Raw genomic sequence first — 22,773 nt, forward strand, 5'->3', positions numbered from 1 at the left:
GGTTGGAGAACTGGGAAAAACAGCGACGTGACTGACTTTATCATTGTAAATCAATGAGTTGTATTATTATGTCTCCCATCTCACTGTGAAAGGATGACATCTCTTTTCCCTTTATTAGGGAGAGAAAGAGAGCCCGTGGTATGTCAAACTGTTAGGTGAATGATTAGTTTTTTTTGTTCTGCAGATCATGAACTTTCCTGGGGGCATTGCAATTGCTTTCTTGGCGGGTGGAGCATGCTGATGCTCTTTTTTGCTGAACTAAGTGGAGGAGGGGGATGGTCATTCCCTTACTGATGCTTTTGTCTGTTGGAGGGGTGAGTGAAGGAGGGCCTTGGGGTGTTAACATTTTTACAGTCACTCATTCTTTGGGGCACTCCTCTGTTTTTGTGGATGTCTGTGAAGAACAAGAATTTCAGGATGTATACTGAATACATTTCTCTGATATTAAATAAAGCTATTGAACTGGGAAATATTGAAAACACATAGCTGGAAGTTACAGAGAAGATAAGGAAAGGTTGGAGGAGATGCAGCAGGAATTTCCCACTTTTTATGCCATGGACCCCTATCATTACTATGATAGTCCGAGGATTAACGAGTATTGTGCTGGGCAGTCGGCAAGTGTGTCAATGTAACATGCCCACAACTCAGGACCCCTAACTGTAGATCTTTGGAATATGGGAGGAAACTGGACCACCCTGGGGAAAGCCATGGAGCCATGTGGAGAATGTACAAACTCCTTACAGACAGTGGAAGGAATTGAACCCCAATCTTTTTGCTGGTGCTGTAAAGCGTTGTACTGTCTGATATGCTACCTTGCCACCATGACTTGGTTTGGAAACAGAGCAGGTTCCAAATCAAGCTATAATGCATAAATTAGTGTGCTTTTTAAAATGCCAGAGGATGTGTATTGCCCAAAAAAGAGGCACAATGTAAGCTTCTGGCTCCAATATCTAACTAGTGACCTTAAGAGTGCAAAAATTCCCCAGTCCAATATTATGTCTGTGGTCTTAATAATAAGTATTCTGTAGCATGATTTACCCTGCATTTATTAAAATCATGTTGTAAATTAGCAAATTGGTTTAATTGGACCAGAGGGCACACCCTCACAATAGAGTGATGTCCTTTTAGAATGGAGATGAGGAGGAAGTTCTTTCGCCAGAGAGTGGTGAATCTATGGAATTTATTGCCACAGGCGGCTGTGGAGGCTGAGAGGCAAAATGGATCAGCCATGATGAAATGGCAGAGCAGACTCAAGGCAAAATGGCCTAATTCTGCTCTTATATCTTATAGTTTTATGATCTTACGTAGCAAGTTTCAGTGAAGTACTTCTTTTGCATGCCATCCATATCGATAATTTCATAACATCAGCACAGCGAAGGCATACGAGGAAAAATAATAACAGGATGCAGAATTAATTGTTACAGCTACAGAGAAAGTGTAACTCAGGTAGACAATAAAATGCAAGGCCATAATAAGATCAAGAGACACCCCCTTAACGTACTTGGGAATTGTTCCATAGACCCACGGCAGTGGATATGTGTTGTCCTTGAGGTTGGGAGGAGCATACTTTCAAAGTTTTGGTATCTTCTGCTTGATGGGAGGGGGGGAGGAGAGGAAATGTCAGAGTGCGTGGGGTGCTTGATTATGCTGGCTGATTTACTGAGGCAATGAAAAGCTGCAGACAGAGACTGTCGAGGAGAGGGTGGTCTCCATGATGTGCTGAGCTGTGTTCACAGCTCTCTGTAGTATCTTGTGGTTATGGGCCAGAGCAGTTGCATCTGGATAGGATATTGTTTAGGATACCCGAGGGGATGTGTAGTGCCCAAAAGAGAGGCATGATGTCATCCAATTTCTAGACTCCTACATTTAACCATAGTGACCTTAGGTATGTAGGTGGCAGGGTGGAGGTACATCTCTACCAAAAAAAGTATAAGGTGCTTCTTCCCCCCACTAGCCTGCAGATCACCCTTGGACAAGGTGTAGCACCTGCTTAGTCCCCCAATCAGGGTCATGTGAAGCAATGGGAGCACGTGGTGGATGGTCATATGAACAACTGGTGCATATCATAATCCTAGTTATGTGACCACTTATGTCAGTCAGACAATGTCCAAAGAATATTGATAATGGCTGTGGTCACCCATATTGTAAAGACACTGTCCAGAAGAAGGCAATAGTAAACTACTCTGCAGAAAAATTTGCAAGAATAATCATGGTCAGAAGATTATGAATGCCCACATCATAAGACACAGCACGTAATGATGGTGATGATGAAATTATTTAAAATGCTCAGCAATGTAAAACAGATTGCCGCAATGCACCATTTTTAAATAAGTGCATCATAGAGAAAAAAAGTGAACATCATTAGAGCAAAGCACTTTGGACCTTATCTGAGAGTTCTGACAAAATAAACTCACATGTCACACCTAAATGTGACTCCAAAAAGCCAGTGTGCTACCAGGCTCACAGAGAAGCTTTGTTCTTGTGAAATTTGCTTTGGCGTTTTAACTTCACAAGATATTTTAAAACCTTTCAAAACATCTCAGTGATGGCAATGGAAGGTGACCTTTTTTTACACTTTGATTCTGTTCCATTTCTCTTCTGCTATCATTAATGCTGAAGCGCAGTACCTGGCCACTGTTGTTGAGGACATAATTGCTCCTAGAAAGCAAGATTTCCTCTCAGATAATACACTTCAGGTTGCATCGATGCTTTCTTTTGGCCCCGGGGTGCTTTCTTCTCTCTGTGACTCATGATTTTAGTCTTATTTAGGATTTCCCCTAAAGGGCATCACCTGTGGTCAGACTTTGCTGATTGACTGGCTGCTTGATTTTGAAAGCTGTCACAGCCGATCCTAATTCTCTCCTCACCCACGTTCTTCTTTGGATCAAAGAGGGATAAAATAGAGGTGGGTGAAAGATGATAAGAAGCATAGATTGAGTGGACATCCAGTGCCTTTTTCCCAGGGTAGAAATGACTAATATGAGGGGCATAATTTTAAGGTGATTGCAAGAATGTGGAATAGAGATGTCAGAGATAGGTTTATTTTTATTTTTACACAGAAAGTGATGGGTACATGGAACATACTGCCAGGGCTGGTGGTAGAGGCAGATACATTAAGGATCTTTAAGGATATTTAGTTAGGCACACGGATGAAAGAAAAAATGGACAACTATGTAGGAAGGCACACGTTATAAGATTAAGGAATTGTTTCTTCAAAGTTCAAAATATCCATTCATTTCTCCCTGCCCCTTCCCTCTTTTTCCATTCCCTATTCAGGCTCCCCTCTTACCCTTTCTTTTTCTCACTTGGCCATCATCACCCCCTGGTGTCCCTCCTGCTTCCCTTTCTTCCATGGTGCACTCCCCTCTCCTATCAGATTCCTTCTTCTTCTGCTCTTCACTTTTTTCCACTTATCACCTCCCAGCTTCTCACTTCATTCCCACTTTCCCCCTCGCCTGGTTTCACCTGATCACCTGTCAGCTTGTACACTTCCCCTTCCCCCACCTTCGCATTCTGACTTCTTCCCCCTTCCTTTCCAGTCCTGACGAAAGGCTCAGCCTGAAATGTTGAGTGTTTATTCCATTCCATGCACGTTGCCTGACCTGTTCCTCCAGCACTGTGTGCGTATTGCTCTACCTCGTGATTCATTTTCGTGCAGGCACTTACAGGAACAAAGAAATACGATGGAATTTATGAAAAAACTATACATAAACCAGACAAAGACTGACAAACAACTAATGTACAGAAGACAAACTGCAAATAAAAAGATATTGAGAACAATAGTTGTAGAGTCATTGCAACTGAATCAGTAGTTTGTACAATCACTTAGGGTGACTGAGTTTATCCACACTGGTTCAGAAGCCTGATGTTGGGTAATAGCTGTTCTTGAACCTGGAGGTGTAGTATGTAAGGCTATTGTCCCTCTTGCCTGAAGAGGAACATAGAACAGTTCAACACAGTTCAGCCTTCAATGTTGTGCTGACCATTTAATCTACTCTAAGATCCATCAAACTCTTCCCTCCCACATTTCCCCCCACTTTCCTTTCATTCATGTACCTATCATTCATACGTCTATTAAATGTCCCTGATGTATCTGCCTCTCCTGGGGTTTTTTGGATGTCCAGGGAGGAATGAAGGGTGAAGGAACTTGTTATGTCTAATTGGTCCTCACCAAACACTCAACTCTCATGTGTGGCTGCAAGTAGCTGTTTTCACGTGATAACAGCCACCTGATACACCGCTTCAACAGGTGGACTAAACCAGGTGTGGATAGCTGGCGGACCTCATACCCTTATGAGATAGGGACCTGCCAGTCCTTGCATGTGAAGTCAGCTCCGGCAGACTGGAGGTATGACATCTACAGTGAGATCCAACAGCCAGAAAGGCAGTTTTGCAGCACTCCATAGAAAGCGAACAGCATGACGAGGCACAGGAGAAGTCATCCACTGACACCAAGGAAGACCCCAGTTGTGATGACTAATTGTACCATTGGACCCAGACTTCTGCGGTCAAGGGAATGAAACTGCCCAGTGCAATGGTTTTTCCACTTTAAAAACTCTCCTGAATAGGTATCCAGTCATCACTGGATATTACAGACAACCACCATCTACCTCTACCACCACTCCTGGCAGGCCATTCCATACACTCTGTGGAAAATAACCTACCTCCGACACCCTCCCTATGCTTTCCTCCAATCACCTGACAAGTCTGTCCCCTCTATTTAGCCATTTCTACTCTGGGAGAAAAGTCGTCTCTGGCTTTCCACTTGATCTATGCCTCTTATCATCTTGTACACCTCAATCATCACACCTGATCCTCCTTCCCTCCGAAGAGAAACACCCTAGTTCAATCAACCAATCCTCATAAGACATGCTCTCTAAGCCAGGCAGCATATTGGTAAATCTCCACTGCATCCTCTCTAAATGAAAAATCCTTTTAATGAAACCTTATCAGGGTGAGGTGAAGAGATATACTTTTTGACAGCTTTTGGCTGTAGCTAACAAAATGCCAACCCCCTTGTTGGGACCATTGAATCATAGTTTCCAGGAAATGCAGAGGATAGCTCCTCTGAGAAGACTACCCTCCAGTGCTTTTTGCATTATTTACATGTGATTTCCATGTTAATTAACTTACAGCCAGCAACATTTCTTGGGAAATGTTGAAGAAGCCCTTACCACTTGGATCTTATATTTTGAATCTGATCGAAATCGCCCCCTCATTTTCATTTTGGCAAGCCAGCAAAAGTTAAATTTTGCACAAAGCCATTTACATCAGGAGATGTACTGTATGCCAATTAAGTGAGGTGGTTAATAAGGGAAGAGAGGGGATCAAAGTTACAGTTATTGCAGAAGCATTTTTCAAGCTAAATTTGTGCTTTGACAAGATGACAAAGCTAATTTACACCAGTGAGACATTTCATTTTTCACAGGTTATGCTTCATTTTGTATGCTTTCTCTCAGTAAGAGTGAAGATAATGTTTAGGTACACAGCTATAAGCAATATAATGTATTTAGTCTTCAGCATTCCGTATAACATTTCAGTTGGAATAGATAAACAACGTCAGCAAGCTACTTCGTTTTTTTGTAATTTTTTCAAATGTTTCCCTCAAAATTTCATTCCCATTCTGTATCTCTTCATTCATTCTGTTATTCTGGCCAAGGAGTACTCTATATTACAGATCAATTCCCAGTGCACTCTGGGGCTAAATAAGGCTGAAACTTTGTTCCAACTCTCATTTCAACTTTTCTTGCTACAATTCTGCAATTTTTCATTGGTGAGTTTTCCAATCTACACTCAGTGGACACATTGTGAGCTAACTCCTGTACCTAATAAAGTGGCCATTGGGTGTATGTTCATGGTCTTCTGCTCCTGTAGCCCATCTGCTTGAAGTTTTGATGTGTTGTGTATTCAGCGACACTCGTCTGCGCATCACTGTTGTCATGTGCGGTTATTTCAGTTAGAGACAACTTCCTATCAGCTTGAACCAATCTGGCATTCTCCTCTGACATCCCTCATAAACAAGGCATTGTCACTCACCAAACTGTCTTTCACTGGATGTTTTTTTTTTAAAAACACCATTTAAACTCTAGAGACAGTTGTGCATAATAATCCCAGGAGACCAGCAGTTTCTAAGATACTCAAGCCACCCTATCTGACACCAACTAACATTCCACAGTCAAAGTAACTTAGATCACACTTTTCCCCATTCTGATGTTTGGTTTGAACAACAACTGAACTGCTTGGCTATGTCTGCTTTTATGCATTGAGCTGCTGTCACGTGATTAGCTGATCAGATATTTTCATTAATAACCTGGAATACGGGTATACTTAATAAGGTGGCCACTAAGTGGAAATAGGTATTAATGTAAAAATACCAGCAAACGTAGGAAAGTTAAACTACAAGAAAAATAACTCTGCCCTTCTCATTCACCTCTCCTCCTTTAAGACATTCCTGGAATAAGGTGTGAAGTCAGCAGTTTAGGACTTTAGCTGCCAACAGCATGGACACCATTATGATATTACATGGCGAATAGTTCAGAGTTAAGGTGGTGTATAGTTGATGGGGAATTTGCAATTGGGCTTTAGTCATAGAATCATAGAAAATTACAACACTGAATTGAATTGACTTTATTTCTTACATCCTTCACATATACGAGTAAAAATCTTTACATTACATCTCCATCTAAATGTGCAACATCTCCATCAAAATAGGCCTTTCTGCCCTTTCTAGTCTGTGCTGAGCCATTTAAACTGTCTATTCCTATCAACTTGCACTGGGACTATAACCCTCCATACCCCCACCATCCATGTACTTATCCAAACTTCTCTTAAATGTTGAAATCGATGCACCACTTGCACTGGCAGCTCAATCTACTCTCACGGCTCTGAATGAAGAAGCTTCCCCATATGTTCCCCTTAAACTTTTCAGCTTTTACCCCTAACCCATGACCTCCATCAAATCTCATCTCAATCTTCTATATTTCAAGGTATAAAGTCCTAACCTATTCAATCTTTAGATATAACTTAGGTCCTCCAGACCTAGCAACATCCTTGTAAATTTTCCCTAACTCTTTCAATCTGATTTACACCTTTCCTGAAGGTAGGTAATAAAAAAAATACACACAATACTCTAAATCAGCCTTCACCAAAGTCCTATACTAGTGAGGACAAAACACCTAATTCTGCTCCTATATCTTATGGTTTCAGACAATTTCAACACAACATCCCATCTCCTGAATTCAATACTTTGATTTATGAAGGCTAGTGTGTCAAAAGCTTTCTGTACAACCCTATCAATATGCGAGACCACTTTCAATGAATTTTGGTCCTGTATTCCTGGAGCCCTTTGTTCTACCAACTCCTCAGTGCCCTACCATTCACTGTATATGTTGTACCCTAGTTGGTACCACCAAAGTGCAACATTTTGCACTTGTCTGCGTTAAATTCCATCTGCTATTTTTCAACCTTTTTTTTTCTTCCAGCTTTCTAGATCCTGCTGCAAGCCATATGAGTTTTCCTCATTGTCCACTACACTCCCAATCTTGGTGTCACTTGTAAGGTTCCTGATCTAGATAATGACATTATCCAGAACATTGATATAAATGACAAATAACAGACCCAGCACCGATCCCTGTGGCACTCCACTAGTCACAGACAGAAAGGCAACCATCTACTATTGCTCTCTAGCTTCTCCCACAAAGCCAGTGTCTAATCCAATTTGCTACCTCATCTTGAATGGCAACTGACTTAACATTCTTGACCTACCATGCGGTATTTTGTCCAATGCCTTGTTAACATCTGTGTCGACAAGAACCACTGCTTTACCTTCATCAATTTTATTGGTAACTTCCTGGAAAAAAAATATAATATTGGTTAGACGCACAAAGCTATGCTGATAATCCTTTATCAGTCCACGTCTATCCAAATATTCATATTTACGGGTTCTTATAATATCTTCCAATAACTTTCCCACAAGTGATGTCAGGCTCACTGGCCTATAATTCCCTGGTTTATTTTTAGAGCCTGTCTTAAACAATGGAACAGTATTGGCTATCTTCCAATCCTCTGGCACCTCATCAGTCACTAAGGATGTTTTCACTTTCTCTGCTAGGGCTCCAGCAATTTTTGCACTTGCTTCCCAGTGTCTGAAGGAACACCAGGTCTAGCCCTGGGGATTTAGCTACCCTAATCTGCATCAAGACAGCAAGCACCTCCTCCTCTGTAATCCGTATAGAGTTGATGAAGTTGATACTATTTTGCCACACTTCTATAGACTGTGTCTGTCTCCTAAGTTAATTCAGATGCAAAAAAACTGCATTTAAAGTCTCCCCCATCTCTTTTGGCCCCACATAGATTACCACTCTGATCTTCAGAGGACCAGTTTTGGCCCTTGCAATCCTGTGCTGGTCTTTGTGCCTATTTGCACTGATTCCATTCATCTGCTTTAGGTCTAGCCTTCCACGACTTGGACGATTCTTGGCATCAAAGTTGTGCAGCATGGAAACAGGCCCTTTGGCCCAACTTGTCCATACTGACCAAGATTCCTTTCTGGGCTAGTCCTGCTTGTCTGCATTTGGCCCATACCATTCCAAGCCTTTCCGCTCTCATCCTTGCTATTTACCAAATCAATGGCTAGCATCCAAATCATTGTGCATTCTCTACAGAAATGTATGAGAGAATTCCCCTTCCAATTATAATATGGTCCTCTAACAGCCTTTACCAGCTACACAAAATCAACTCTGACAATAAAGAGCCTCAACAAAGTACTTAACATGGATTACTTTCCATATCTCAGGAGTCAACTTGTGAAAAAAGCAGGTACCACTGATGATTTTTCATAAGACCATAAAACAAAAGCAGGATTAGGCCATTCAGCCAGTTAAATCTGATTCAACATTCGATCATGACTAATTTATTTTCCCTCCCTCTCATTCTCCTGTCTTCTTCCCATAACTTCTGTTACCTTTACAAATCAAGTACCGATCAACCTCTGCTTTAAATATATTCAGTGACTTGGCCTCCACAATCATCCATGATAATGTATTCCACAAATCCACCACCCTCCAGCTAAAGAAATTCCTCTGCTGAGGTTTAACCCAGCTGTGCTAGCAGAACATTTTAGTCATAATCATACTTTATTGATCTCAAGGGAAATTGGTTTTCATTACAGTTGCACCATAATTAATAAATAGTAATAAAACCATAAAAGGTTAAATAGTAATATGTAACTTATGCCAGGAAATGAGTCCAGGACCAGCCTATCGGCTCAGGGTGTCTGACCCTCCAAGGGAGGACTTGTAAAGTTTGATGGCCACAGGCAGGAATGACTTCCTATGATGCTCTGTGTTGCATCTCTGTGGAATGAGTCTCTGGCTGAATGTACTCCTGTGCCCACCCAGTACATTATGTAGTGGATGGGAGACATTGTCCAAGATGGCACGTAACTTGGACAGCATCCTCTTTTCAGACACCACCATCAGAGAGACCAGTTCCATCCCCACAACATCACTGGCTTTACGAATGCGTTTGTTGATTCTGTTGGTGTCTGCTACCCTCAGCCTGCTGCCCCAGCACACAACAGCAAACACGATCGCACTGGCCACCACAGACTCAGAACATCCTCAGCATCGTCCGGCAGATGTTAAAGGACTCAGTCTCCACAGGAAATAGAGACTGCTCTGACCCTTCTTGTAGACAGCCTCAGTGTTCTTTGACCAGTCCAGTTTATTGTTAATTCGTATCCCCAGGTATTTGTAATCCTCCACCATGTCCACACTGACCCCCTGGATGGAAACAAGGGTCACCGGTACCTTAACTCTCCTCAGGTCTACCACCAGCTCCTTTAGGTCGACAGAGCAACAATGTGGTTGAAGAGTAAGTCCTTACAACTTGGACTAATAATCAACTAGACTGCAGTCATCCTTCCCATTGTTTTATGGTTTGGAGACATGAACTACTTTCTACAGGCACCCTAAAACATTGGAGAGGAACCAGGCTAAGTACATGGCAGCAGTGGGGCACTAGAAATGAATAGTAGGACAACCAATTTTTCAAGTCGAGGTTCCACAAGTCACATAAATAATAACTAATTGAAATCTCATTAATTGTTGTTATCAGGGAGAACTCCCCTCCTTTTCCTCAAAATAGCACAAAGAAACTAAACTGTCTGTTTGAGAAACCTACTCAGCCGAGGGGTGACCACCATGACAGAACTGCTCCTTCCAACAATTGCATTGAAGTGTTAAGCAAGAGATGTGTTCTCAAGTGCCATATCTGAGCTAGATTTCTTGCAGGCTTAAGAGCTAATCGAAAAACTAATTCAAAATTCTCAGCGAGGGAGAGAATGAAATAGGCTGATTTTATGACTTCTTGAATGAAGCAGTACAAGAGATTTCTTCATTAAAAAACAGAAAATGCTGGATGCATTCAACATTTTCAGGTAATGACTGCTGAGGGAGAAACCAGAATACCAGAAAGGAAGATAGGCTGAAGCTCAGTGACTATTTGCAGCCAGCAAACAAAAAGAGAACATCTAGATACTTCATTCTGGTAAACAATCACTGCAAATAATAGCCTGCAACTTCCCTGTCAGAGTGGAGCTTTTGAACTGTCTGTAGGACCTGGCATTTATGCAATGTGAACTGAAGTCTTGAAGGTGGCGTGGCTTGTATGGGCCAAATTGAGGCAGCAGAGTCTGGGCCAGTGAGTAAGGAATGAGTCAATGTATGGCTATTGTTGGAGTGGACTTGGAGGCAATTCAATGCAGCAGAAATAATGCGAGGCGTCTAGAGACAAAGCAGAGATGAGGCAGAGCCCAGGCCTGAGGGTGAGTGAAGACCTGAGGTTTGATCTGCTTAAGCACCGGGCCAAATTGAAAAGGTCAGGTTGTCTGGGCTGAAGACAAGGGATGGGCCAATTCAACTCACTGCTCCATGATCTGAGATTGTAGTCTGCAACTATGGATTCTTGAGTCAGCTACAGTGATTCCCGGCTTCATGACTGCGACTCACTTTTGTGAACTTCAGTTCTGAATACTACTTGTTTACTTTTATTGTTTGCACAATTTTTTAAAAAATCTCTGCACATTGGGTGTTTGACTGTTTTTTTTAAAAATGGGTTCGATTGGGTTTCTTTGTTTTGTGGCTGCCCATAAGGAGACAAATCTCAAGGTTGTATGAAGTATACATATTTTGATAATAAATAGACATTGAACTTTGAAAAGTTCTGACTCGGTTTTTTTGTATCACAGACCTTTCTTGATCTACTGAGTTCCTTCAGTATTTTCTTCTATATTTGAAAAGCACCAGCGCTGGGGATATAAGGTACAAGGTTGCAAGGGCCAATTATCTGATTCCTCCATCTGTAATATACCAGTGGGAAAAGATTAACAATAGAGATTCCAAACATGAAAAAACTCCAGATGCTGGAAATTCAAAATAAAGCACACAAAATGTTAGAGGAGATCAGTAGGTCAGGCAGCATCCATAGAAAAGATCCAGTGATCAGTGATTCAGGCCGAGACCCTTCTTCAGCTCTGAGAAGGAAGGGGGGAGACGCCTGAATTAAAAGGTGGACGGAGGGGAAAGAAGCTACCTGAAAGGTGATTGGTAAAGACAGGTGGGTGCGGAAGGTCAAGGGCTGGAAATGAAAGAATTTGATAGGGGAGGAGAGTGGATGACAGAAAAAGGAGAGGAGTAATAGGCAGGTAAGAGGAAATGAAAGGTCAGAGTGGGTAATAGAGAAAGGGTGGGGGGATTTTGTTTACCAGAAGGAGAAATCGATATTCATTCCATCAGGTTGGAGGGTACCCAGAGCTTTATTTGTCATGTGTACATCAAATCCGACAGTAAAATGTGTCATTAACATCCAAACAAATCAACGAGGATTGTACTGGGCAGCTTGTGAGTGTTGCCACACTTCCAACATCAACATTGCATGGTTCAATTTACTAATCCTAGCCAGACTTCTTTGGGATGTGGTCCTACAGGCAGTGGAGGGAATGAGGTGCGTTTCTTGACACTATATTGACATTCTTTGTAACAGCCAAATGCTAAAATGGTCGGAATGAGATGGAGAGAGAACTTGAGGATTTCTTCACTGCGAAATGGACTGTGGTCAGGTTTAATACACTGAACTGAACGCAGCACTGCACAGGTGAATGAAAGGGTTCTAAAAAGATAGATGTGTCATTGTTTTCACTGCAAAAGGTGTAAGTAAAGCTCCACATCTGCATATTCTTAAAATATTCACTGACTACACTGATTATTTAATAAAGGTCATCAAAGTTTTTATTTATCCCACTTCATAGACTCACAGATGTTAATAGAGTTTTCAGCATGGTGTCAGGCCCTTCAGAAAAACTTACCAATGCCAGCCAAGATGCTACATTTAATCCCATTTACCTGTGCTTGACCCATAACTCTTTTCTATCAATCTACCTGTCCAATTTTAAAAAATGGACCTGCTTGTACTACCTCCTCGAGCAATTCATTCTATTGGTTCAGTAAACTTTGCCTGAAGTCATACAGCATGAATCAGGCCCTTTGGCCGAATTCTTCCATGCCAACCCAGATATCTATCCAAGCTAGTGTCATTTTAAAGTCATAGAACACTACTGTAGTGGAGTAAAGGAAATTGCAGAGGCACTAGAGGGGAACTGGCCAGAATTGATTGGAAAAGAACATTGGCAGGGATGACAGCAGATCAGCAACGGCTGCAATTTCTGAAGGCAATTTGGAAGACACAGGATATATACATCCCAAAGAGGAAGAAGTATTCTAAAAGCAAGAAGACAACTGTGGCTGACAAGAAAAGTCAAAGCTGGCATAAAAGCCAAAGAGATGGCTTATAATAGAGCAAAAATTAGTGGGAAGTTAGAAGATTGGGAGGCTTTAAAAACCAACAGAAGGCAACTAAAAAAGTAATTAAGGTAAAGATGGAATATAATAACCTAGCCAATAATATTTAAGAGGTTACCGAAAGTTTCTTCAGATATGTAAAGCGTAAAAGAGAGATGAGAGTGGATAACGGACTGCTGGAAAATGATGCTGGAGAGGTAGTAATGGGGGACAAGAACATGGAGACAAACTGAATAAGTACTTTGCATTAGTCTTCAATGTGGAAGACACTAGCAGTATGGTGGAAGATCCAGTGTGAGTGGTCATGAATTATTTGAAGTTACCATGACTAGAGAGAAGGTTCTTGGGAAATTGAAAGTTCTGAAAGTAGATAGGTCACCTGGACAAGATGGTCTACACCCTAGGGTTATGAAAGTAGTGACTGAGGAGATTGTGTAGGCATTAGTAATGATCTTTCAAGAATCACTAGATTCTGGAATGGTTCCGGTAGACTGGAAAGTTGAAAATGGCACTCCACTCTTCAAGGGAGTGAATCAGAGGAAAGGAAAATATAGGCTAGTTAGTCTGAACTTACTAGTTGGGAAGATGGTGGAGTCAATTATTAAGGATGAGGTCTTAGGGTACTAGGAGGCACATGATAAAAATAAGCCATAGTCAGCATGGTTTCCTTAAGGGAAAATCTTGTCTGAAAGCTGTTGGAATGCTATGAAGAAATAACAAGCAGAATCGACAAAGGAGAATCAGTTGATGTTGTGTACTTGGATTTTCAGAAGGCCTTTGACAAGGTGCCACACATGAGGGTGGTTAACAAGCTACGAACCCATGGTATTCCAGCAAAGATTCTAGCATGGACAAAGCTGTGGTTGATTGGCGAGAGTCAAAGAGTAGGAATAAAGGGAGCCTTTTCTAGTTGTCTGCCAGTGTCTAATGGTGTTCCACAGGGGTCTGTGTTGAGATCGATTCTTTTTACGTTACGTCAGTGATTTGGATGATGGAATTGATGGCTTTGCTGCCAAGTTTGTGGACGGAATGAAGATAGGTGGAGGAGCAGAGGATATTTCCTATAGTGGGAGAGTGTAAGACTAAAGAACACAGCCTCAGAATAAAGAGGTGTCCTTTCAGAGCGGAGATGAGGAGGAATTTCCTTAGCCAGAGAGTGGTGAATCTGTGAAATTCATTGCCATAGGCAACTATGAAGGCCTATTGCTTATGTAAATTTATGGCAGAGAGAGATTCTTGATTAGTCAGGACATGGAAGAGATAGGGGCCAAATGGCTTAATTCTGCTCCTATATCTTGTGGTCTTTTGGTCTACTATAGCACAGAAACAGTCCCTTTGTCTCATCTAGTCCATGCCAAACTATTAATCTGCCTAGTTCCATCAACCTGTAACCAGACCATAACTCTCCATAATCCTCCCATCCATATACCTATTCAAATTTCTCTTAAATGTTGCAATCGACCCCGCATCCATCACTTCCATTTGCAGCTCATTCCACACTTCCACCATCTTTTGAGTAAAAAAGTTTCCCCTCATGTTCCATAGAAACATCGAAACATAGAAAAACTACAGCACAGTACAGGCCCTTCAGCCCACAATGCTGTGCTGAAAATGTACTTACTTTAGAAATTACCTAGGGTTACCCATAGCCCTCTATTTTTCTAAGATCCATGTACCTATCCAGGAGTCTCTTAGAAGACCCTATCGTACCCACCTCCACCACCATCGCTAGGAGCCCACTCGACGCACTCACTACTCTTTGCATAAAAAAAAACTTACCCCTGACATCTCCTCTGTACCTACTTCCAAACACCTTAAAAATATGCCTTCTCGTGCTAGCCATTTCAACCTTCCAAAAAAGCCTTGACTATTCACACGATCAATGCCTCTCATCATATTATACACCTTTATCAGGTCACCTCTCTCCCTTTAAACATTTCACCTTCTACTCTTAACCTCTAGTTACTGTTTCACCCAAGCTTAGTGGAAAACACTTCTTACTGTATCTTAACATATAACAATAATATGATACAAACAATAATGGATATAATACAGGTCGAGTACCCCTCATCTGAAAATCCAAAATCCAAGATATTCCAAAACCTGAAATTTTTTTGAGCCCTGATATAATGTCAATTTCACAAGGCGCTGGAAGGTTCACAGGCGATTCACTGGTCTCTGCACCACAGACAATTCTGAAAAGTGACCTCACATATGTAATGAACAGAAGTTAATAAAAAAACCAGAAAAACACTGCATAAAGTGAAAAATAAAGATCACTGTATTGAAAAAGTGGATTTGTCAGTGTCAGAGTGAACATTTGCTGCTTAACGACATGTTGATCATGAAACAAGCAAAAACTTTCACAAAAACTGAAAATTGAAGGTAACTGTGAATATTCAGCAGGCTGATGTCAGAAATTTAAAAGACATGGATGGTTGGGGTATGGGGGACTGTTGTCCTGGTGCAGGTCAGTGGCACTAGGCAGTTTAAATAGTTCAGCACAGACTGAATAAACCAAAGGACTTGTTACTGCAATGTAGTTTTCTATGACTATATTAACATCTTACAGTGTCTGCTCATCACAAAGCAGCAGAAAAATGTATTGATAAGTTTGCCAAGAACATCGCTGATGAAAATCTAACACTGGAATAAGCCTACAATGCTGACTGGTTTTATATCTTACATAAAACCTAAATAAAACTAAAATATAAATACAGTGTATGTAACCTTTTAATCTAAAGGTGAGATTGTAGGTGGAGACTGAAAACCTGCCGTTGTTTGTTGGTGTTCAATAGCTGAACAAGTGTAAGACAAACTGCTACTGGTAGCACAAATTCAGAGTCAGAAATTATAGTGATCCCAAGCTGCCTCCTTATATATTCCTAAATGAAAAGAATCCAAAATCCAAAACACTTCTGGCCCCAAGCATTCCAGATAAGGGGTACTCAAATGTAATAAAGCATCCTATACACTGGTTACTTACCGTTAAGCACATTTGGACACACGGGAAGAAACCTCAGCACTTGTAATTCCACACATTGATATGGAGAACATGAAAATTCCATTTATTCAGCACTGAAGTCAATGTTGAACCCGGCCCATTGGAACTGTGGAAAACAGCAGTACTAACTGCTGCTCTAAATCCACAAACCAATGTACAGAAATGAAGCACAGGGAGCATATACTCCCAAATCATGGGCTCATCTGCATGTCCTCAAGGAGACATTTCAAAAACACAATGGAAATGAATCAAATGTGAGCCTTGCCTGCAACAGACCGGTACTATTCAGGCTTGTTCACCTTCCATATTTGCCTCAAAGCCAATTGCTGTACTCTTGTAAACAAGTTCCATTACTAATTCTTAAAATACATGAATCAAGAACAGTACTGAAATGGAATCAGGCAATTAGCTCAGTGTAAACACAAGGGATTCTGCAAATACTGGAAATCCAGAGCAAAGCTACATCAGCACAGTGGTTAGCACAGCACTTTACAATTCAGGCAGCCCGGGTTCAGTTCCCACCTCTGCCTATAAGGAGTTCATATGTACTCCCCGCAACCACGTGTGTTTCCTCCGGGTGCTCTGGTGTTCTCTGACAGTCCAGAGACGTGCCACTTGGTAGGTTAATTGGACATTGTAAATTGCCTTGGGATTAGGCTAGGATTAAATTGTGGGAATGCTGGGCAGCATAGATTGCAATGCCAGAAGGGCCTATTCTGTGCTGTATTTCAATAGATAAATGCATAAAAATGCTGAGGAACTGAACAAGTCAGGCAGCATCAATGGAGACAAATAAAGAGTGAGTGTTTCAGGCTGGGCTCTTCATCAAGACTGGAAAGGAAAGGGGAAGAAACCAGAACACGAGGGTGTGGGGAGAGGAAAGAGCACAAGCTAGAAGGTAATAGATGCAACTAGGTGAAGGGAAAACTTCAGTTTTTCTTTTCATGCCACTGGAGTATCTGAAATACTTTAATTCAATGCTATAAACAGAAATCAATGTTAATGGTGTCGTCTCAGGACTATATCACTGACCAAACTGGAACAAAGCTGATGACTCACTCTCATCTTGGTGAGTAAAGTGAAATTGTATGGAAGTGCACACAATGTTGAGTCTAGGTTTGATGCTGAAGAGCTTTAGCCGGTAAATTAGTCTCTAGATTCAAGCAGCTACTACCCTTGACTTTGATGTGAATATACACACACACTAAATCTCACTTCCCACAGACGAACTGAAGGAAAGTGGGTGAGCATTTCAATTGCTCTTTGAGATAGTCCAGGTGCATTTTTTTTGGAATGGAAAGAGCCAGACTTAATCAAAAGGTCCTGGTGTTACACTAAGCTCTTAAAAGAGTCAAGAACAATGTTGATTGGCTTTGAATTTTAAAGTTAACTGTAACCTTGGCCTTTATTACAAATCAAAGAGTCCTCATCCAGCATTTTGACAGCAATATGCTGAGGACATACAGAAAACAATGAGAGTTATGCTTTCTCTCATCCCTCTATCTTACTGGGGAATTAACTTCCTAATCCCAAAATAATTCAATGGAAAAAATATTGAATTTCCTAAACTAAAAGGTACAAGTGATGGATGATTAAAAAATGTAGAACTATGTGGGTGGAGAAGGGGCAGATTAATCTCAGGGTAGATTAAAGAGTCAGCACAATATTGTGGGCCAAAGGGCCTGTATTCTGCTAAACATTAGTTATTCACAAAGGCTGGGTGGGCAGGATGGAAATAGGTCTCTACCAAAGGAGGTGCAAGTCACTCCCTCCCTCCACTAGCCTGCACGTCACCCTTGGGCAAGGTGCAGCACCTGCTTAGCCTCTGATCAGGGTCACGTGAAGCTGTGGAAGCAGATAGTGCAGATCACAAGTCCTGGTTTTGTGCCCGCTGGCGTTGGGGTCACCTGCCTTGTAAAGACACTGGCAAGAAGGCAGCAATGGCAAACCACTTCTCTAGAAAAATGTGTCCGGACAATCATGGGCAAAAGATGAATATCACCTCCTGTCACAATGGGGTGCTGGGAACTGACCCAAATGCAAGACACAGACACTGAAGTACAAGGAACCAGACTTGACTAGAGTAGGGATGTGACAGGATTAAGACCAGGAGAAGGGACAAGAATGCAGACTTGGGCTAGGGAAAGCGGGACCAGGACTAGAAACCATGGACTAGGAGGCAAGGCTACAACTCCGAGCCCAAGGCTGGTCAAGGACCCAGAACCTGGGTCTTGCCTCGGGCTCGGACCCCAGAACCAGGCAAGGACATGACATGGCTTCAGGACAGGACGTGGCTGGGGTCTAGAGGCCTGAGCTTGGAGACAAGACAAGGCTTGAACTCCGAGCCCGAGACTGGACAAGGACCCAGAACTTGGGTCTTGCCTCAGGCTCGGACTCCAGAACCAGGCGAGGACATGACATGGCTTCGGGCTGGGGTCTTGAGCTTGGCTGCGGGACCCTCGGGGCTCGGGCTCCTGGAGCTCAGAGACAGACTAGGAACAGAACATCAACATAGAGCCGGGACTTATCTTTCAGTAAGCCAGGACTCATCTTTAACATGACACTAACATGAGCCAGGACTTATCCTGAGACAAGCTGGGACTCAACTTCATCTCCACACCAAGGTGGGACAGGTCCCTCTGTCAGGTAAAAGCAGAACAGCCAGACTTACCCAACAGAGGCAAAGACAAGACAGATACCCTCCCACAGGGTAACAGTAAAACAGCCTGACTTACCCCACAGAGGCAAGGACAAGAGACAACACCAAAGAACAACAGACAGTTCCATCTCTGCTCCGGGGTAGCTCCAAGTCTCAGTTCAGCCAGCAACCTCAGCTAGCCCAGGAAACAGCCAAATCCATACCACAAAGACAGCTCCAACTACTGACAGCAAGGCTCCATGAGGGGATGGTTCCCCAACACAGCCTAAAGATGGCAATTGGCTATTCTAGCCTTCCAGCAGCAGGTTGCAGCCCAGGAGATCTTGACAAAACAAACCAGCACCCCACACTGTCTGTCTGTATCTTGTTTTACGGCAGTCGGCATCCAGCTTAATGGTGCATTACCACCACCCTCTGCTCCGGAATGTGCACTGGACATATATTCTAAATCCCTACACACACACACACACAAACCTACACTTTACCCTCCCATCTTTGACCATCCTAGTACCCTATTCCTGTTTATCTGTCATATCCTATAAAAAACCCCTGTACCCCTTAAAAACGCTAAAAATACCCGGACAACACACATAAAAGTTGCTGGTGAACGCAGCAGGCCAGGCAGCATCTCTAGGAAGAGGTGCAGTCGACGTTTCAGGCCGAGACCCTTTGTCAGGATTAACTGAAGGAAGAGTGAGTAAGGGATTTGAAAGTGGGAGGGGGAGGGGGAGATCCAAAATGATAGGAGAAGACAGGAGGGGGAGGGATGGAGCCAAGAGCTGGACAAGTGATAGGTAAAAGGGGATACGAGAGGATCATGGGACAGGAGGTCCGGGAAGAAAGACAAAGGGGGGGGACCCAGAGGATGGGCAAGAGGTATATTCAGAGGGACAGAGGGAGAAAAAGGAGAGTGAGAGAAAGAATGTGTGCATAAAAATAAGTAACAGATGGGGTACGAGGGGGAGGTGGGGCCTTAGTGGAAGTTAGAGAAGTCGATGTTCATGCCATCAGGTTGGAGGCTACCCAGACGGAATATAAGGTGTTGTTCCTCCAACCTGAGTGTGGCTTCATCTTTACAGTAGAGGAGGCCGTGGATAGACATGTCAGAATGGGAAAGGGATGTGGAATTAAAATGTGTGGCCACTGGGAGATCCTGCTTTCTCTGGTGGACAGAGCGTAGATGTTCAGCAAAGCGGTCTCCCAGTCTGTGTTCGGTCTCGCCAATATATACAAGGCCACATCGGGAGCACCGGACGCAGTATATCACCCCAGCTGACTCACAGGTGAAGTGTTGTCTCACCTGGAAGGACTGTTTGGGGCCCTGAATGGTGGTAAGGGAGGAAGTGTAAGGGCATGTGTAGCACTTGTTCTGCTTACACAGATAAGTGCCAGGAGGGAGATCAGTGGGGAGGGATGGGGGGGGACGAATGGACAAGGGAGTTGCGTAGGGAACGATCCCTGCGGAATGCAGAGAGAGGGAGGGAGGGAAAGATGTGCTTAGTGGTGGGATCCCGTTGGAGGTGGCGGAAGTTACGGAGAATGATATGTTGGACCCGGAGGCTGGTGGGGTGGTAGGTGAGGACAAGGGGAACCCTATTCCTAGTGGGGTAGCGGGAGGATGGAGTGAGAGCAGATGTACGTGAAATGGGGGAGATGCGTTTAAGAGCAGAGTTGATAGTGGAGGAAGGGAAGCCCCTTTCTTTAAAAAAGGAAGACATCTCCCTCGTCCTAGAATGAAAAGCCTCATCCTGAGAGCAGATGCGGCGGAGACGGAGGAATTGCGAGAAGGGGATAGCGTTTTTGCAAGAGACAGGGTGAGAAGAGGAATAGTCCAGATAGCTATGAGAGTCAGTAGGCTTATAGTAGACATCAGTGGATAAGCTGTCTCCAGAGACAGAAAGATCTAGAAAGGGGAGGGAGGTGTCGGAAATGGACCAGGTAAACTTGAGGGCAGGGTGAAAGTTGGAGGCAAAGTTAATAAAGTCAACGAGTTCTGCATGTGTGCAGGAAGCAGCGCCAATGCAGTCGTCGATGTAGCGAAGGAAAAGTGGGGGACAGATACCAGAATAGGCACGGAACATAGATTGTTCCACAAACCCAACAAAAAGGCAGGCGTAGCTAGGACCCATACGGGTGCCCATAGCTTCACCTTTAGTTTGGAGGAAGTGGGAGGAGCCAAAGGAGAAATTATTAAGAGTAAGGACTAATTCCACTAGACGGAGCAGAGTGGTGGTAGAGGGGAACTGATTAGGTCTGGAATCCAAAAAAAAGTGTAGAGCTTTGAGACCTTCCTGATGGGGGATAGAAGTATATAAGGACTGGACATCCATGGTGAAAATAAAGCGGTGGGGGCCAGGGAACTTAAAATCATCGAAAAGTTTAAGAGCGTGAGAAGTGTCATGAACATCGGTCGGAAGGGATTGAACAAGGGGTGATAAAACCGTGTCGAGGTATGCAGAAATGAGTTCAATGGGGCAGGAGTAAGCTGAGACAATAGGTCGGCCAGGACAGGCAGGTTTGTGGATCTTGAGCAGGAGGTAGAAATGGGAAGTGCAGGGTGTGGGAACTATAAGGTTGGTAGCAGTGGATGGGAGATCCCCTGAGCGGATAAAGTCGGTGATGGTGTGGGAGACAATGGCCTGGTGCTCCTTAGTGGGGTCACGATCAAGGGGTAAATAAGAGGAGGTATCTGCGAGTTGTCACTGTGCCTCGGCAAGGTAGAGGTCAGTACGCCAGACTACAACAGCACCCCCCTTATCGGCGGGTTTAATAATGTTAGGATTAGTGCGGAGGGAGTGGAGAGCAGAGCGTTCCGAAGGAGTGGGGTTGGAATGGGGACAAGGTGCGGTGAAGTCGAGACGGTTGATGTCCCGTCGGCAATTAGCGATAAAGAGATCCAGAGCAGGCAGAAGACCAGAGCGGGGTGTCCATGAAGAAGAGGAGGGTTGAAGACGGGAGAAGGGGTCATCGGTGGGGGTGGAAGAGTCCTTGCCGAAGAAGTAGGCTCGGAGACGGAGATGGCGGAAGAAAAGTTCCGCATCATGGCGAACACGGAACTCGCTGAGGTGTGGGCGAAGGGGGACAAAGGTGAGGCCCTTACTGAGAACAGAGCGTTCTGCCTCCGACAGTTGAAAGTCGGAGGGGATGGTAAAGACCCGGCACGGATGAGAGCTGGGATCGGGGGGGGGGGGTAGGGGGCTGGGGGTGTCAATGGAGAGGGGAGGGTTGGGGTGAGAGGAAGATGGAGCCTCTGAGGACCCAGGAGTTGACGGTGGGATCTGAGGAAGACGGGGCTGCGAAGTGGTGGTGGGGGAAGGGGAGACGGGAGTCACAACAGCAGCACATAAAGACCCGGCCTGGAGTTCAAGGCTGGCGTCACAGTTGGTGGTTACACAATCGCTGTGAAGGTGTCCATGGTCGTTGCTGGAGTCCGGGTTTTGAATATGCCGAGGTGTTGGAGCCGCCGAGATCAGTGGCAGGGGCTGCAATCTGAAGTTCATGCCTGCTAGTTTCAGGACCAGCAGGCTCTGGAGTCCGTAGATGTAGCATCTTGCGATCTTTGCCTAACATGACAAAGTCAAAAAAACTGCGATTGCAGACGTGGATCCGACAGAGGATGAAATAATGGGTAGGACCATTGCAGACGGCGAAGAAAGTGTCCCGAAGGTGTGGAAGGGTCTGGGATAGGGACACCAAGTACCTCCTCGTGGCGGAGAGGGTCACCTTCAGAGCTTGACGGGAGAAGCGGCGAGAGGCAGAGTCAATAAAATGTGAGTACCTGGGATCCTCAGAAGGTCCAAATTGAGAGGCTTGGAAACGAATCCTAAAGCCAACTGGAGTAAGTTGGCGACGGAGGCACGTTCCAAGAAAGTACCCGGACTTGCGCTCTCTCACCCATGCCCAGCAACCCTTTTAATGTGAATTCCTGCACCCCCAACAGCACCCCACACTGTCTGTCTGTATCTTGTTTTATGGCAGTTGGCATTTAGCTTAATGGTGCATTACCGCCACCCTCTGCTCCAGAATGTGCACTAGACATACATTCTAAATCCCTTCACCTAATCGCGCGCGCGCACGCACGCACACACACACACACACAAACCTACACTTCACCCTCCCATCTTTGACCATCCTAGTATCCTATTCCTGTTTATTCGTCATATTCTATAAACAAAACCCCTGTACCCCTTAAAAACACTAAAAATACACGGACTTGCGCTCTCTCACCCATGCCCAGCAACCCTTTTAATGTG

The sequence above is a fragment of the Mobula birostris genome, chromosome 7, assembly GCF_030028105.1.
Source record: "Mobula birostris isolate sMobBir1 chromosome 7, sMobBir1.hap1, whole genome shotgun sequence".
NCBI classification, from domain to species: Eukaryota; Metazoa; Chordata; class Chondrichthyes; order Myliobatiformes; family Myliobatidae; genus Mobula; species Mobula birostris.